We start from the raw sequence: 15,005 nt of genomic DNA on the forward strand, positions 1-15,005 counted from the left end.
ACAAACATAAAAATCATAAAATAAATGTTTTTATTAACTAACTGCCTGATGCACCTCTATAATAATTTTTTCCTAAATTGTTGGCTTTATATTCTTGGACTATGTTGATTTTGTAATTTAAATTTTTCTAGAAAGAATAAAAACATAGTATAGTCTTTCCTCTAGCATGCCCGATCAAAACATTTTAAATTGGTGATATTTGGGTAAACGTCTATCAAGTTTCTTTCTGTTATGAGCTACAAGATTTTAGGGTGTTTTAAGTTTTTTTATGGAGACTAATCTGAGAATCGCTTATATTGACACATTAACTAGCTTGTTTAGATATCCTCATTGTCAGTAGCATGTTATGTTTTCTTTGTCAATGTCAATATTTTATGTCAAATGTGCAAGAAATTTAAATTTCTTTTCACTGTGTTCAGCGATTCACTGTTCTTCGTTAGTTAGGTTAATGAACAAGCAAGCAATCCAAGAGCCTATTTATTACTTTATTCAAAATTTGGCATTCCTCTTAATGAATTACTGTTTTCATATAATCTAAAACCGTTTTTTTTTTGTTTTGTTATAATTTACTTCTTGATGTCAGAATAAAAATCTGTTGATTTTATTGAACATCTCTATTGCTTTTGTTTCTCACATTACATTAATTTTTTAATTTGAATTTTGTTTTTTAATAAATAATTTTTACTTTATAATTTATAATTTGTTTCTTAAATCATACCAAAATGTCCTTGCATTCAAGATTTTCTCTTAACTTTGGTTTTGAGCAGTTTCACTATGATGTGCTTAGGTTTTATATCCTTTGTATTTATTCATCTTGGAGCTAACTGAACTTGTTGGGTCTGGATATTGATGTTTTTCACCAACTCTGGGGAAATTTCTACCAATATTTCTTCAAATTTGTTCCTGTCCTATTCTCTTTCTCCTCTTCTCATGAGACTCCAATTACATGACTGTTAGACAATGTTATGTTGTCCACAGGCTGCTGTGAAATTCTTTTTCTTTTTCTTCAAGCTTTTTTCTCTCTTTTCTTTAGATTGAATGATTTCTATGCATCTATCTTCAAGTACACTGACTGTTTCTTCTCCTATATCCTACTTGTTGTTAAGCCCATCCAGTGAATTTTTTTGATTTCAGATATTGTACTTAGTACTAGAATTTCCATTTGGTTACCTGTTTTATAGTTTTGATTTCTCTACCAAGATTTCCCATCTGTTCACTCATTAATATCATATTTTTCTTTAAATTTCTGAAGATATTTATAATTGCTGCTTTGGAGTCATTGTCTAGTCATTCAACATTTAGGTCACCTCTACATCTGTTTCTATTTAATGCTTGGAAAGGTGGGTTATACGTTTCATTTCTTGCATTTTTTGCATGTCTAATAATTTTTTATTATATGTTTTATTATATATCTATGGACATTATAGTTGATGAATTTTAAGGCATTTGGAGTGTGATTTCTTCCTTCACTGAATTTTGTTCTAGCAGGCAGTTGATTTACTGATAGTTTTCCTTGATTCTTAGGAAGCTTGGTTTTTAGCTTTGTTAGGGTGGATATAGAGAAGTCCATACTCAAGGATATGGCTCTTATTCCTAAGGCATGACCTTTTGGTGTTACAGTTGAATTCTCAGGATGTAATCAATGTCTTTCCACTTTGACTGGGCTAGAACTCCAATAAATCACGGTTCTGAGGGACTTGTATGATTTTCCTACTTCTTTTACCATGACTGAAAGCAGAAGTCCAAAGCTTTGTCCTGGAAGGGAGTTTTAATTTCCTATGTTCTAGAGTTCATTTGACCCCAACCACGTTAACTCTTTAAGACATTATTGCATTAAGGTCTCCTTCCACCTTCCTGCAAATTGGAGTCTGCTAGTTTCATTACTATTCTTTGATTGGAACACATAGACCTATGATAAGCCATAAAACAAGCCTCAGTAAAGTTCAGATGTTTGAAATCATACAGAGTATGTTCTCCAATCACACTGGAATGAAATTATAAATCAATAGTAAAAGGAAATTGGAAATTCACAAATAGATGGAAATTAGACAGCACACTTCAAAGTATCCAATAAGTCAAAGAAGAAATTTCAAGGGAAATTAGAAAATACTTTGAGATGACTGAAAACAAAATCACAACATACCAAAATGTATGCAATGTAATTAAAGTAGTGATTACAGGAAATTTATAGCTGTAAGTACCTGTATTAAAAAAGAAAGATGTCAAATCAATGGCTTAGCCTTTCACCTTAAGAAACTAGATAAAGAAGAACAGATTAAACTCAAAGCAAGTAGAAAGAAGGAAAATAGTGTCTGTCCCTAAGAAGATTTGCATTTGTTTCTGACTAGTCCATACTTTAAACTGAATTCATGACTTGAGACTGTTTAGTCCATCTTGGTTTTGTGAATCTGGACTGTAAATCTGTGTGAGGACTTGCTTGTGATTATAATTCTCAAGCACTGTTCTCTTCTGTTCTGTTCAGTACCAAGGCAACTTCCCTTACTAGTTCCTACATCTAGTATGCTAGAGGTAGATATGGAATAGCGTTATTTTTGGTTCACCACTGCCACATCCCTTGTAGGTAGGTGCTGGCTTTATCAAAGGAGGATCTCTTATCAGATGCTCACCTTAGGCAGGCCTGGGGTTTTGTCTTCTATTTCCAAGACCCACACAATTGAAGATCAAATTTTGTTTGGCAAAATTAAAGGGTAAATATCATCTTCAATGTTTGAATTACCTCTCTGAATTTCCACTTCCACTTAGATTGTAACTTAAAATTCCTTACTATCTTATCAGCTCTGCAATGCTTTTAATAAATTACTCTAAAATAATGTATGCTATGTAGGTTGTTTTCAATAAGAGAGTCAGTCTGAATAACTAAGCTTCATATTTTGGAAATGGAAAAACACCCATTCTCTTATAAACCCACTGAGATAATGGTTTCATCTCCACTATGCCATTAAAACTTTTCTTGACCTTCACATTCCCAAATGTAATGATAAATTATCAGTCCTCAACAGCCCCTTGGTGGCATTTCACATATTTGATACTTTTCCTTTCTTGAAACGTGCTCTTCACTGGGGCACCACTCTCTCTCATGGTTGTCCTACCATACCGTTTACTGCTTCATTGTGGATCCTGTCCATCTTTCCATTCTCTAAATCTTAGAATGTCAGAGTCCAGTCATTGATTCTGGTAGTGGATCTGTTGTTCAGTGATCAGTTCCTTCCGTCATGAATGAGACACACATTCCCTCAGCTGCTTAGAGTGATAGCTTTTAACTGAGACCTTCTTGAGGCATATTGCTCAGCCACCAATGACAACTGCATAGCTCAAGATCATGTCCCCAAATATAGCATCCCACATTCAGTGACGAGTCATTGTTGAGAGGTATACACAATTTTGACTCCTTTCTTCAACGCAAGGCAATGCTGAAGGGCAACTGCTTTGGTTCCAGAGCTCCCTGTAGGATTAGTTGATGCCTTTGTTGAACTTCTCCCTCTGCCCAATATTGCTTCTCTAGGGCACGCATCAATAAATTTCTTGCACATAAATATCAAAATCTCTTTCCTGGAGAACCAAACCTACATTTGATATTGGAAGTGGTCCTAGGAAGTAGTCTCAGAAACGGGATTTTGAGTTGGATTACCTGATGCCAACTGGCAATGAGGATTCAAGCCCTAGGGATAGGTAGAACACCTATATCTTTGACAGGAGGTTGCAGTATGATTGCTAAAATTTTCAATGGTGGTAAAGTAGGATAGGATATTGCTGGAAGGTAATGAACTTGTGGGTACATTATTTCAGGTGGGGTGGGTCTGGGATTTTATTTTATTCCACTTACAAACTAAAAACTAGCCTGTTAATGTTTCACGGATGATCTCAAAATACACAAGGTCTATGGTCAGAAACAAAAGACTTCATTATTCATAGGTAGCAAGCAGCATGAACATTCGTATATGTGCCAATTCCACTTGCCTCCAAATCTGAAAGAAGTTACAAGATGGTTCCAGATGGATGATATGCACACGAGTTGGCGTTGCATCTGGGGAAACCTAAGCTTAGGGAGTCTGCCACTTTTACAGCATGCAGTTAAGTAAGCTTGCTTTTTGTCCAGGGGAAAATGTTACCTCATCTTTCAAATTTACAAGCTGCATAAACAATTGTGAGAAATGGCTTGGGCAAAAGAATGGTCAGGGTTTTGCTTTCTTGGCACGTACTGAAAGTCGTGTACGAGCACAAAAGGACAGAGAAGAAATGTTTTTCCCAGTAAGGTTTTTGAAAATTTAGGTAGAAATATTATTTATGAGGAGTTTGAAATAGTACGGCTGTTGTTAGGGACAACTGAAGCACTAGATGAAGGCAATGGAATTCTGAGGGTGATTAACTACCAATATAAAGCAAAGTGTAAAAGCCAGAGGGCCTCCTTGGCTCCATATAAAGGCTAATCTCCTTCAACCAGAGGGCAGAAAAGGCTGAGGGTCAGACCCAGGATTAGCTGAAAGAGTAGCAGAGCTCCAAACAAGGTTATTATCAACCCCAGTAGGCCCACTAAGCCACAGCCAGAGAGCTGACTGGAAAGGAACGGAACTCTGAGACTTAGGATAGGGACTAAGTCAAAGCACTCGAGAGTCTTGAATCTCAGATTCCTCTGAAGCCTAGAGGCCTGCAGAAGTATCACATCCCTCCCTGTTACAAGCTAGTATTTCCTGCTTGCTTGAAGATGATGTAGAGCCTCTGCTTTGTAAGTAAGCATATGCCCCCGCAGGATCTACCTCACCTCCACACTTGCCCACTAGGTCAATTCCTAGGTTTATATCACAGCCAAACCTGACTGGAAAAGTACTGGGGGTCTGCTAAGGGAGGAAAGATACTATATGCTAAAGGAGCTCTAGGACTGATATGATATGTACTGTCAGGACATAGGAGTGTATATATGAGATTGGATCTGAGAGGGATGGATCAAAGAGGGTGGGATATCAATTTGGATAAGGAAGAGTGTTATTAAGGTGGAGGCACTCTCCCATGATATAGGATTTAATACCTTGGCAAGGGCCCTGGGAGATGCTGCTAATTAATACACAGATAGGTTGGCACTTGAAAGCATGGAAAAAGCAAAGCCTTTTACACAAAATTATACATACTCTATGATTCCAATTATGTGAAGTTCAAGAGAGACAAAACTAAACTTTGGTGAAAAAAATAAAAAGAGTTGTTGCCTGTAGGAGTGGTGGGGGAAATTACCAGGGAGTGGTATGAGGGAACTTTCTGGGATGATGGCAATGTTCTATATTTTGACAGAGGTTTGGATTACACAGGGGTATGCATTTATGCAAACTTAATGAATGTATAATTAAGATATACATATTTTATTATATGTAAATTTTACCTCAGAAGATAAGAGCTATAAACAAATATTGAAATCTAGTTCATGACATGCATGCTGAAATATTTAGGGGTAAGTGTACTGATTGATATCTGACATTTAATATGTATTAAGAAAATATAAATATATTAAGAAAATGAGATGGATTGATGAATGGATAGAGGAATAAACATGTGATAAAGCAAGTATAGTAAGATGATCATTGTAGAATCTAAATTATGAGCAAATGATATACTATAAAATTCTTTCAACTTTTCTGAATGTTTGAAAATGTTCATAATACAATGTTGGGGGAAAGAAGCAAGGGATTACAGTAAGTGAAGTAGAAACACAGAGGAGCTACTGCAGATGGTGGAGACAGGGAACAAGAGGCTCAGAGAAGTGTGCATGCTAGAGTGGATATACTATGTAAGGAAGGCCAGAAAACTCATGATCTGACTATATTCTATGGGAGTGATGGAGAATCCTCTATTAACCAAATTGATAAGGAATATGCTGGTGAAAGGGCACGAGCATCATTAAGAAGCTCTGTGGTGAGAGTCAGCTGTAGACCAGGGCTGATGGTAGGTGTATTAATTTTATAGAGCTGCCAAAACAAAACTAGGTGGCTTAAACAACAGAAATTTATTGTCTCACAGTTCTGGAGGTCCAAGATCAAGGTGCTAGCAAGGCTGGTTCCTTCTGAGGGTGATGAAGGAAGGATCTGTTCCAGGCCTCTCTCCTAGCTTCTGATGGTTTGCTGGCAATCTTTGGTGTTCCTTGGCTTGTTGATTTCTGCCTTCATCTTTGCAAAATGTTCTCCCCGTGTGCTTGTCTTTGTGTCCAAATTTCCCCTTTTCATAAGGACAAGTCATGTTGGATTAGGGGTCCACCCTACTCCAGTATGACCTCATCTTAACTCATTACATCTGCAATGACTCTATTTCTAAATAATGTCACATTCTGAGGTACTGGGGAGTTAGAACTTCAACACATGAATTTTCAGGTGGTACAATTCGATCCATAACAGTAGGAGATGCTGTAACAGAACAAGGTTCCCTGACTGCAATGGGGATGACAGGATACCAATATTATAGGCCAGGCGGTTATATATGCTTAAACTTCAGCAGCAATGTGGCAGAAATTACTATAGAAAACATCAAGTTTAGAGTAGCAGCCAAGGGACCTGACTCTCCGAAAACTCTGGAGATGGTCAATAGAATATAGCTTTCCCAGTGGCAAAACAGATGGGTACCCAACAAGGGTGTTGTTTGATATATATAACTTTAAAAAATCAAGGAGAAATGACAAGGCTGAGGGCAACTACCCCAATAAAAAGTCTCAAGTCATTATGCAGTTTCTGGACCTGACCTATTCTCAGAACTGGCTGTGTCTCCAAGAGGAAAGACCCTGTAATGCTAAACTGAATGTATATAGTATATTTTCCCAAGCCTTCCGCAAAGGGACTGTAGTGCAGGACAGCTAGTTCATTAGATGTATACTGGGGAAAGGGAATATCCAAAGATTTTTTAGGACTCTGACACAAAGTCTGAGTTGACATTGATACCTAGCTACCCAAAGTATTATTGTGGTCCCCTGTTAGAGTGTGGGCATATGGGGGACAGATAGGAAATGAAGTCATGGCCCAGACAGGGCTCGAACTGGGTCCACAGACACTCCCCTGCCTGCATTGGTCATTTTTCTCATCTCTGATTGTAAAAGAGATGAAATATACTTCAGAGATGGAGTAACCCCACATTAAGCCTTTGGACTAGGAGTTGAGAGCTACGTAATGGGGAAGGCAAGTGATAGTTTCTGAAACTGCTACCTCTTTCCCAGCCAAGAGAGTAACTCAAAAAAATTTTGAATCCCAGCAGGAGTGGAAAGGTTAATACTACCCTTAAAGACAAAAAGAATGCATCATCCTCCCCATCCCCTTTAATTCACCAGTCTGGCTCCTACAAAAACCAAGCAATCCTGGGAATGACAATTAACTACTGCAAACTCAACCAAGTAGTAGCCCCGGTTGTAGCTGTGATGCCAGATACGGTATATTTTCTAAAGCAGATTAACATGATCTCAGGCACATAATATGCAGTCCTTGATCTGGTAAGTGCATTCTTTTCCATCTCTCTTAGAAAAGAGGAACAGAAGTAGTTCATTTTTACATAGATGGACAAAAGTTTACTTTTGTAGAGGCTGTATTAGCTCTTTTCTCCTCTACAATATTATAGTCAGAAGGGATCTGGACTATTTGGACAATCCTAAGGACATTATATTGATTCACTCTACTGATGATATTTTCAGATCCCATGAGCAAAACATGGTATTTGGAGGCCTTGGTAAGATACAACTGTTCCAGAAGGTAGAAGATATATGCAATGAAGATTCAGGTGCCAACCACATAAAGTGAAGATATTAGGTATGTCTAGTTGCCTGGGATATGCTAGACCATTCTCTCTAGAGTGAAGAAGAAATTATTGCATCTTACACTTCTACTACTAATAAGGTAGCACGATGCCTGGTTTCCATTTTCAGATTCTAGAAGCAGCATATTTCACACTTGGGAAAAATTCCTTGACCCATTTACTGAGTAATGAAAGTGGCCAGACTTAACTGAGATCCAAGGCAGGGAAGGATTCTGCAGGAGGTCCAGGCTGCAGAACACGCAGCACTATTCCTTGGGCCATATGATAGGTATTAAGGGTATTACAGGTGTCCATTGTGGAAAACATTCTGTAAGGAGTTCATAGCAAGCCCTAAGAAGAGAATCACTACATAGACCCCTATGGATCTGGAGCAAGGCCATAACATACACAGTGAATTATACATCTTTGAAAAACATCTCCTGTTGGGCTTCTAGGTCTTGGTAGAGAAAGAGCACCCAACCATGTGATATAAAATGAGCATGTAGCCAGAGATGGCCATTATAAACTGAGTTCTATCAGATTCACCAAGATATAATATTGGATGGGTCCAGCAACAATGCATCATAAGATGGGAGTGGTAAGTACAGGATTGGACATGTGCAGAGCTGGAGGACAAGTAAGCTTTCTGAGAAGATGTCCCATACTCTCCTGTCATCCATCTCTGCTGCATTAGCACCTACCCCTCAGCTCATCCTTATGACTATATGAGTGCGTGATGATGGTGGTGGATGGGGGTTCCTTACGACCAATTGACAGAGGAGGAAAAACGCTGAGTTTGGGTCATAGATGAATTGGTATAGTATGTCAGTAGAGGAATTGCATCCAGAGGGCAGAGCTTTGGGTGGTGCACCTGGTCATTTATTGGGTAGAAAGAAAAAATGGCTACAGGTAAGAATATATATACATTCAGGGCAACGATGAATGTCATGGCTGGTTTGTAGGTCTCTGGAAGGAAAAAGATTGGAAGATCAAAAAGAAGGAGGTCTGAGTAAGAGGCATGTAGATGGACCTATGAGAGTGAGTAGAAAGTCTGAAGATCATTGCAGTACATGTTAAAGCCCATCATAGACCATACATCATGGAGGAGGTAATAAATAAGCAGACAGAATGACTCAGCTGGTTTATATCAGCCAGCCTTTGTCATTGGCCACCCAGTGCTGGCACAATGGACTCATGAACAGGGTAGACATGGTAGCAGAGAAGGAGGCTATCTATGGGCTTAACACCATGGGATCCTTCTCATCAATGGTGTATAGCTACTGCTGAATGTCCAACTTACTTGCAACAGAAATCAATATTGAGTACTTGATATGGTACCATATTATGAAGGGATCAATTCCATTGGTGGCACGTGATTACATAGAACATCTTCCTCTCTCAAATGGGAAGTGATTCATCTTGATTGGAATTAACACATATTCTGGGTATGGATTTCCTTCTCACAGGACTCAGCTAGCACTATTATCCAAGAACATACAAAATCTTTGATTCACTGACATAGGATCCTCATAACTTCACATTGATTCAAGGGAGGTGACTACCACACTTAACCACCAAGAACCTGCTGGCCAGATAGAGCAATGGAATGACCTTTGGAAAGCACAGCTGAAGTGCTAACTTGAAGATGATACTCTGAACAATGGTGTGTCATCTTCCAGAGCAAAGCATAGAAACCATGTCAATGATAATTAAGTAGCGTATATAAACAGGTGTATCCAGGAACTAAGGAATAGAAGTAGAAGTGGCCCTGAATTCTTTCCCTCCTAGTGACCCACGTGGGGAAATTTGTGCTTTCTACCCTCTGTGAGCCTAGAAGTCTTAGTTCCTAAAAGAATATCTCTACCATGAGAAACAGGGAGACTCCCTATAAACTGAAAGGTAGGGCTGCCGCCCAGATATTTTAGCCTCCTTTTTTCCAAGACATCAGCAGACAAGGAGAGGAGTCACCACTCTGGCAGGAGTTGATTGTCTTATCATCAGAAAGTAGGGCTGCTATTACACAATGGGGACAGGGAAGAAAATTTTATCACTCAGGTGATCCACTTGAATGGATGTCTCTTGGTCCTCCCCTGAGCAATCTTTATATTAAATGGACTAGTGAAGCAGCTGTAGCCTGAGAAGAGCTTAGTGACCAGAAGTTTAGACCTCTCGGCGATGAGTGTATGGTGACCCACCTGGAAAACAACCCAGACCATCAGAGGTAATATTTAAGGATGAGGGGAATGTAGAACAGGTAGTAGAGGAGGAAGAAAATGAATATCCTTTACAACTTTAAGAGGTGCTGTGTCAGTGGGGGCTGTAATTCTTCCTACCCATCTACGCTTGTAAATTTCTCCAGGAAGAGAGCAGAATTCTGTAGTAGTTGTTCCCATTCCTTATTATATCAAACAAATGGATCAGAGTGGTTCAAGGGTAGACAGTAGTGGATGTTGCGCTACACTACCCAAATGAGGCATTCCTTTTCCCAGCTGTTTGGAGAGTCAGTAGCTGATGGCTCTTATTTAAGCCTTTCTCTGGGAATTGATATCAGTCAAAGAGTTGCCTCATACAAGGGTACACACCTTCCACTCCCACACACCTTGCATCAAGGCAGGGCAATTCTAAAGGACCATCCCTCTTCATGAGCCCCTGATAAAATCAGCTGGACCCTTTCTTGTAACTGCATCACAATTCAACTACTTTGCCTAGTCTCGTTTCCTGAATCCCTCATGAGTGTTATTCCTGAAGACATATCTCAATAAAATTTCTGAATACAAATCTCAAAGTTTTGAGTCAGCTTCCTGGGAGCCCACTTTACAATTCTGTTCTTTTCTTCATAGATACTCACTTTCTATGTGATCTCATCCACCTTCATGGATTTATATACTGCCTTTCTGCTTCTTACTCTCAAATTCATATTTCCAGCCCTGACTTCTTCTCCGATTTCCAAATTCATATCTCCAGCTGCCTTCTCAATATCTCTACTTCAGAGTACATTCAGAAATCAGTCAGAGTACACTCAGAAAAAAGGAAGCACTCTAGGTATATCAAATACCAGGAATTTAATACAGAGACTGAGTTGTAAGGTGATGGAAAAGCTGAGGAGCCACACAGGAAATGGCGAGGCAACCCAGAGATCAGCAATAGTAGGAAACTGTTACCACCCTTAGAGCTGGAAGGACAAGGGCAGGCATGTTGATTCACCCAACTGAAGCTGGATCATGAAGAACTCTAAGTGAGAATCACAGAAGGAAGTATCAGAGAGAAGGAGTTAGAGCAAGGGGTGAACCACAGCTGTTGCTAGAGACACCCCCCCCACCCCCGCAAAAGCACAGAGAGACCATGGGAGAAATTCCCTGGCCTCTCTCCTCTTACCCGCCAATATTCTTCCCGTGACTCCCATTGGCCAAACCTATCCAGAAACCAGAGGGCAAAGAAGTCTGGGAAATGTTCTCTGAGATACGGAGGAGGGCAGAGGAAGGTGAGGAATGAATGTGAGAACAAATGGGCAAATGATTGGTCCAGCATGTCAAACTTAACCCGACCGAAAGCCACATATTGATTACCCCTCGCTAAACTTTCTCTACCCAATAATCTTCCATATCTCAGTTGATGGTAATTTCATCCTTGCAATTAGTCTAACCTTGTAATCATCTTTGAATTCTCTTTTTCTTTTACATCTCATATCCAATTTGTCAGGAAATCATGCTGTTTTTACCTTCAGAATATATCTGGAATTCTTACTACCTTCATAACTACCACTCTGGACTGAGATATCATCATCCCTTCGCCTGAGTACCACAATAGACTTCTTGGTGGTCTCCCTGCTTCTGTCCTTGCTACCCTACAGGATATTTTCAACACAGCAGCCAGAGTCATCATTTAAGTCAGAATGTTATTCTCTTCCTTGAAACTCTGCAAAGGCTCTCCATTTCACTTAGAAGCTCAAGTCCTTGCAATGACCCCCTTTATACAATCTGACCCCTGTTTTCTCCATGATCTTATCTCTTATATTCTCCTTGCTCACTCTTACCTCAGCCACCCCAGCTTCCTTGCTGTTTCCTCTACCAGGAACGCTCTTCGTCAAATATGCACAGGGCTAACTCCTTCATCTCTTTCAGATCTTGGCTAAAATATCATCTCCTCAATGTGACTTACACTGACTTTCCTATTTGATATTACAGCCAGCCCCCCTCCCATGCCAGGACTCCCGATCTCCCTACCTTGATTTTACTTTCTTCTTCTTTTTTAATCATAGTGCTCATCAACTCCCATTCTAATTTTTTTTTGGTCACTTCCCACTGGAACATTAGCTCTATGAAGGCGGGGATCTTTGCCCCCTTTTTTTTTTTTTTTGCTGCCATTGTATCTTGAGCACCTAAAACTGTCTGACCTGGAATAGTCACTCAATGGACATTTTTGTTTATGTACAAGAGCTCCTACAAGGTAAATACTTGGAAGCTGCTGGGCCAATGTGTATATCATGTTCAACTTTCCTATATATTTCAAAATTGCTTTTTAAGATGAGTGTACCAATTTATACTCTCATAAACTGTGTATGAGAGTTCCAAATTTTTCACAAATGTTATTGTTGAGGTATGGGTAAGAAATGGCTTAAAATCGGCCTTTCCTTAATTACTAATGATTAAGCGTATTTGCTTATCTTTATTGGTCATTCAAGATTCCTCTTCTGTGAATTGCCTGTGCATGTTTTTTGTCATTTTCTTCTGTTTGATTGCTGGACTTTTTTCTTATCTATTTATAGATGTTATACATCTATACATTAGCGTACTGGTCCTTTGTTGATTATACATGTTGCAAATATCTTCTCCCAGTCTTTCCTTTGTCTTTTCCATTAGATTCTGGCATCTTTTTATTTAGTTTTAATTTTTAATGAGGTCAAATTTATTTATTTTTTTCCTTCACAGTTTGTATGTTTGTGCATTTTAAAAACAAATCCTGCTTTCCTTGATGTTATAAAGAAAGGATCCTAAATTTTCTTTCAAAAGTGTTAAAAGTTCGTTTGTTGACTTTTAAGTCTTTAATCTTACTAGAATTGATTTTTGTGCATGTGTGAAGTAGGAACTCAATTTTATTTTATTTTTCCATTTGGGTATCCAAATACCACAGTACAATTCGTCAGTAGCTCCTTCTTTCCCCACTGACTTGTAATGCCACATCTGTCAGCAAACTTCCACACGTGTGTTTGTTTCTCAGCCCTTAATTCTGTTCCACTGGTCTATTTGTCTACAATTGTGCCAATACTACACTGTCTTAAGTACTATACATTTATAATAAATCCTTTTATCAGGTAGAGTAAATTTCTGCACCTCCATTTGCTCAAAAATTTCCCTGGATCTTCTTCACTCTTTCATCATTCCCTATGAACTTAAAATCAACTAGTTAAGTTCCAGGAACACATTCTTGGGATTTTCATTGAATTTGGATGCTAATTTAGGAAGAAACGACATCTTTATGCTACTCAGTTCTCCTATACACAGACATGGTATATGTCTCCATTTTCTATCCTTAACAAATAAAAGTTTACACTGTTTCCATTAAGTATCTTATGTCTTTCTTTGCTCCTATAACTGCTATCTTTTAAAAATCACATTTTCTAACTTGTGCTGGTAATGGGAAATGCAACTATGAATTTTTAAAAATTCCACAATCTTGCTAAACTCTCTTATTAATCATGGTAATTTGAGTATTAGATTATCTTGGACTTTCTATGTAAACAATTCAGCATGCTCCTTAAAACAGTTACGTATTTATAATGTTTTAATTAAGCAATACAATCAGCTCTAAAATTAGAAATATATTTAAAACATGTAGAATAACACTCTTCTTCTCACCTTTATCCTCCTCTTCACTGAGTTTCTACCTGTTCATTCCTCCAGGTAACTACTATTATTAATTTTCTTATGTGTTTTTCCAGAGTTTCTTTCTGACTACGAGAAACTATAATTAACTTTCCGACTGTAAGAAACTGTGATTTAAATGCTTTTTACTTGCTTCTATTCGCAAATGTAGCAAACTGTAGACAGAGATCGGCCCCTTGCTTTTCTCCCTTTGTTACAGCCGAAAAAGTCGTTTTTTAAAAGGCTGTGTAATAGCCAGAGGGGAGGGGAGAGGAGGGGCGGGGAGCCAGTAAACGACAGAGTGGCTGTGGGGAGGTGGCTAGAGAGGCCCGGAAGTGGCCTCTGTGCCCCGCCCCGCAGGTGGTCGTCTAGTTTCGGACGCTGAGTGTGGGGTGAGTTGGGGGGGCCCGTTGGACGCCCACATCCCGGTGCGGGTGTGGGTCACCTTTCCTGGCTCCGCCCGGGCCGTCCTGCCGTTGCTCTGTCCCCGAGTAGGGCTGTGCTGCGGGTGGGCGTGCGTGGAGAGGAGCCCCTCCCTCACCCGTCCCCTGCAGCCTCGTCTCCGAGGAGGGAGTCCCCTGGGAGAGGCCGTGGGACACCGAAGGGCGCTCTGTTGCGGTGCCAGGGGTCCCCGCCTAGAGCCCACTGCACGTGCGCCTTGTCTAGGGCCGTTTCTGGGTGTCTGGGTCGGTGCCTCAGGGCGTTGAAAGACTGCGATTCTTGGGTCACACTCACAGACAAGCCTTGGAAATGGGAGCCGTTGCATTTTTGCTCCGTCTGGAGACAAGGTCAGTACCAAGGTCCTTAAATTACTCCGGGGTACTGGACAAGAGCCTGGACTTTGGAGTCACACTGCCTGGTTTGATTCCTGCCTCTGCCGCTTAAAGGCTGTGTGACTTTTGGCCATTCCCTTAACCTCTCTGTGCCTCATTTTACTGCCTTGTAAAATGGGGATAATGATGTCACCTAACTCACTGGGTTATTGTGAAGATTAAATGACTTAAGTGTGTAAGGCCCTTAAAATAGTACCAGGCACAGACTAAGCACGATTTAAAGATTTACTATTATTATTGCTATTACTATTTCTAATTATGACGGCATATTATCTTTAATGAGTGGTCTTGGTGACTGGCTTTTCTTTCTGTGTCTTTCAATTTTAGTGTCATTCATCAGTTCTTTTTGTGATGGATGATTTTTGTATTTTAGGAGAGAAAAATAATATAATCTGGTTAACAGCCTATCCCAAAGCAAAGACCCAAGCCAGTGTGTGTTGTGTGTTGTGTGTTGTGATGCTCCCTAAGGCTTTAAGACTTGGGGATGCCTTTAATTAAGGCTGCCTGGATTCACAAGGAACAAGAAAGGTTTTAACAG

This window comes from Ceratotherium simum, chromosome 13, assembly GCF_057802395.1.
Source record: "Ceratotherium simum simum isolate JZ-2026a chromosome 13, ASM5780239v1, whole genome shotgun sequence".
Lineage (NCBI taxonomy): Eukaryota > Metazoa > Chordata > Mammalia > Perissodactyla > Rhinocerotidae > Ceratotherium > Ceratotherium simum.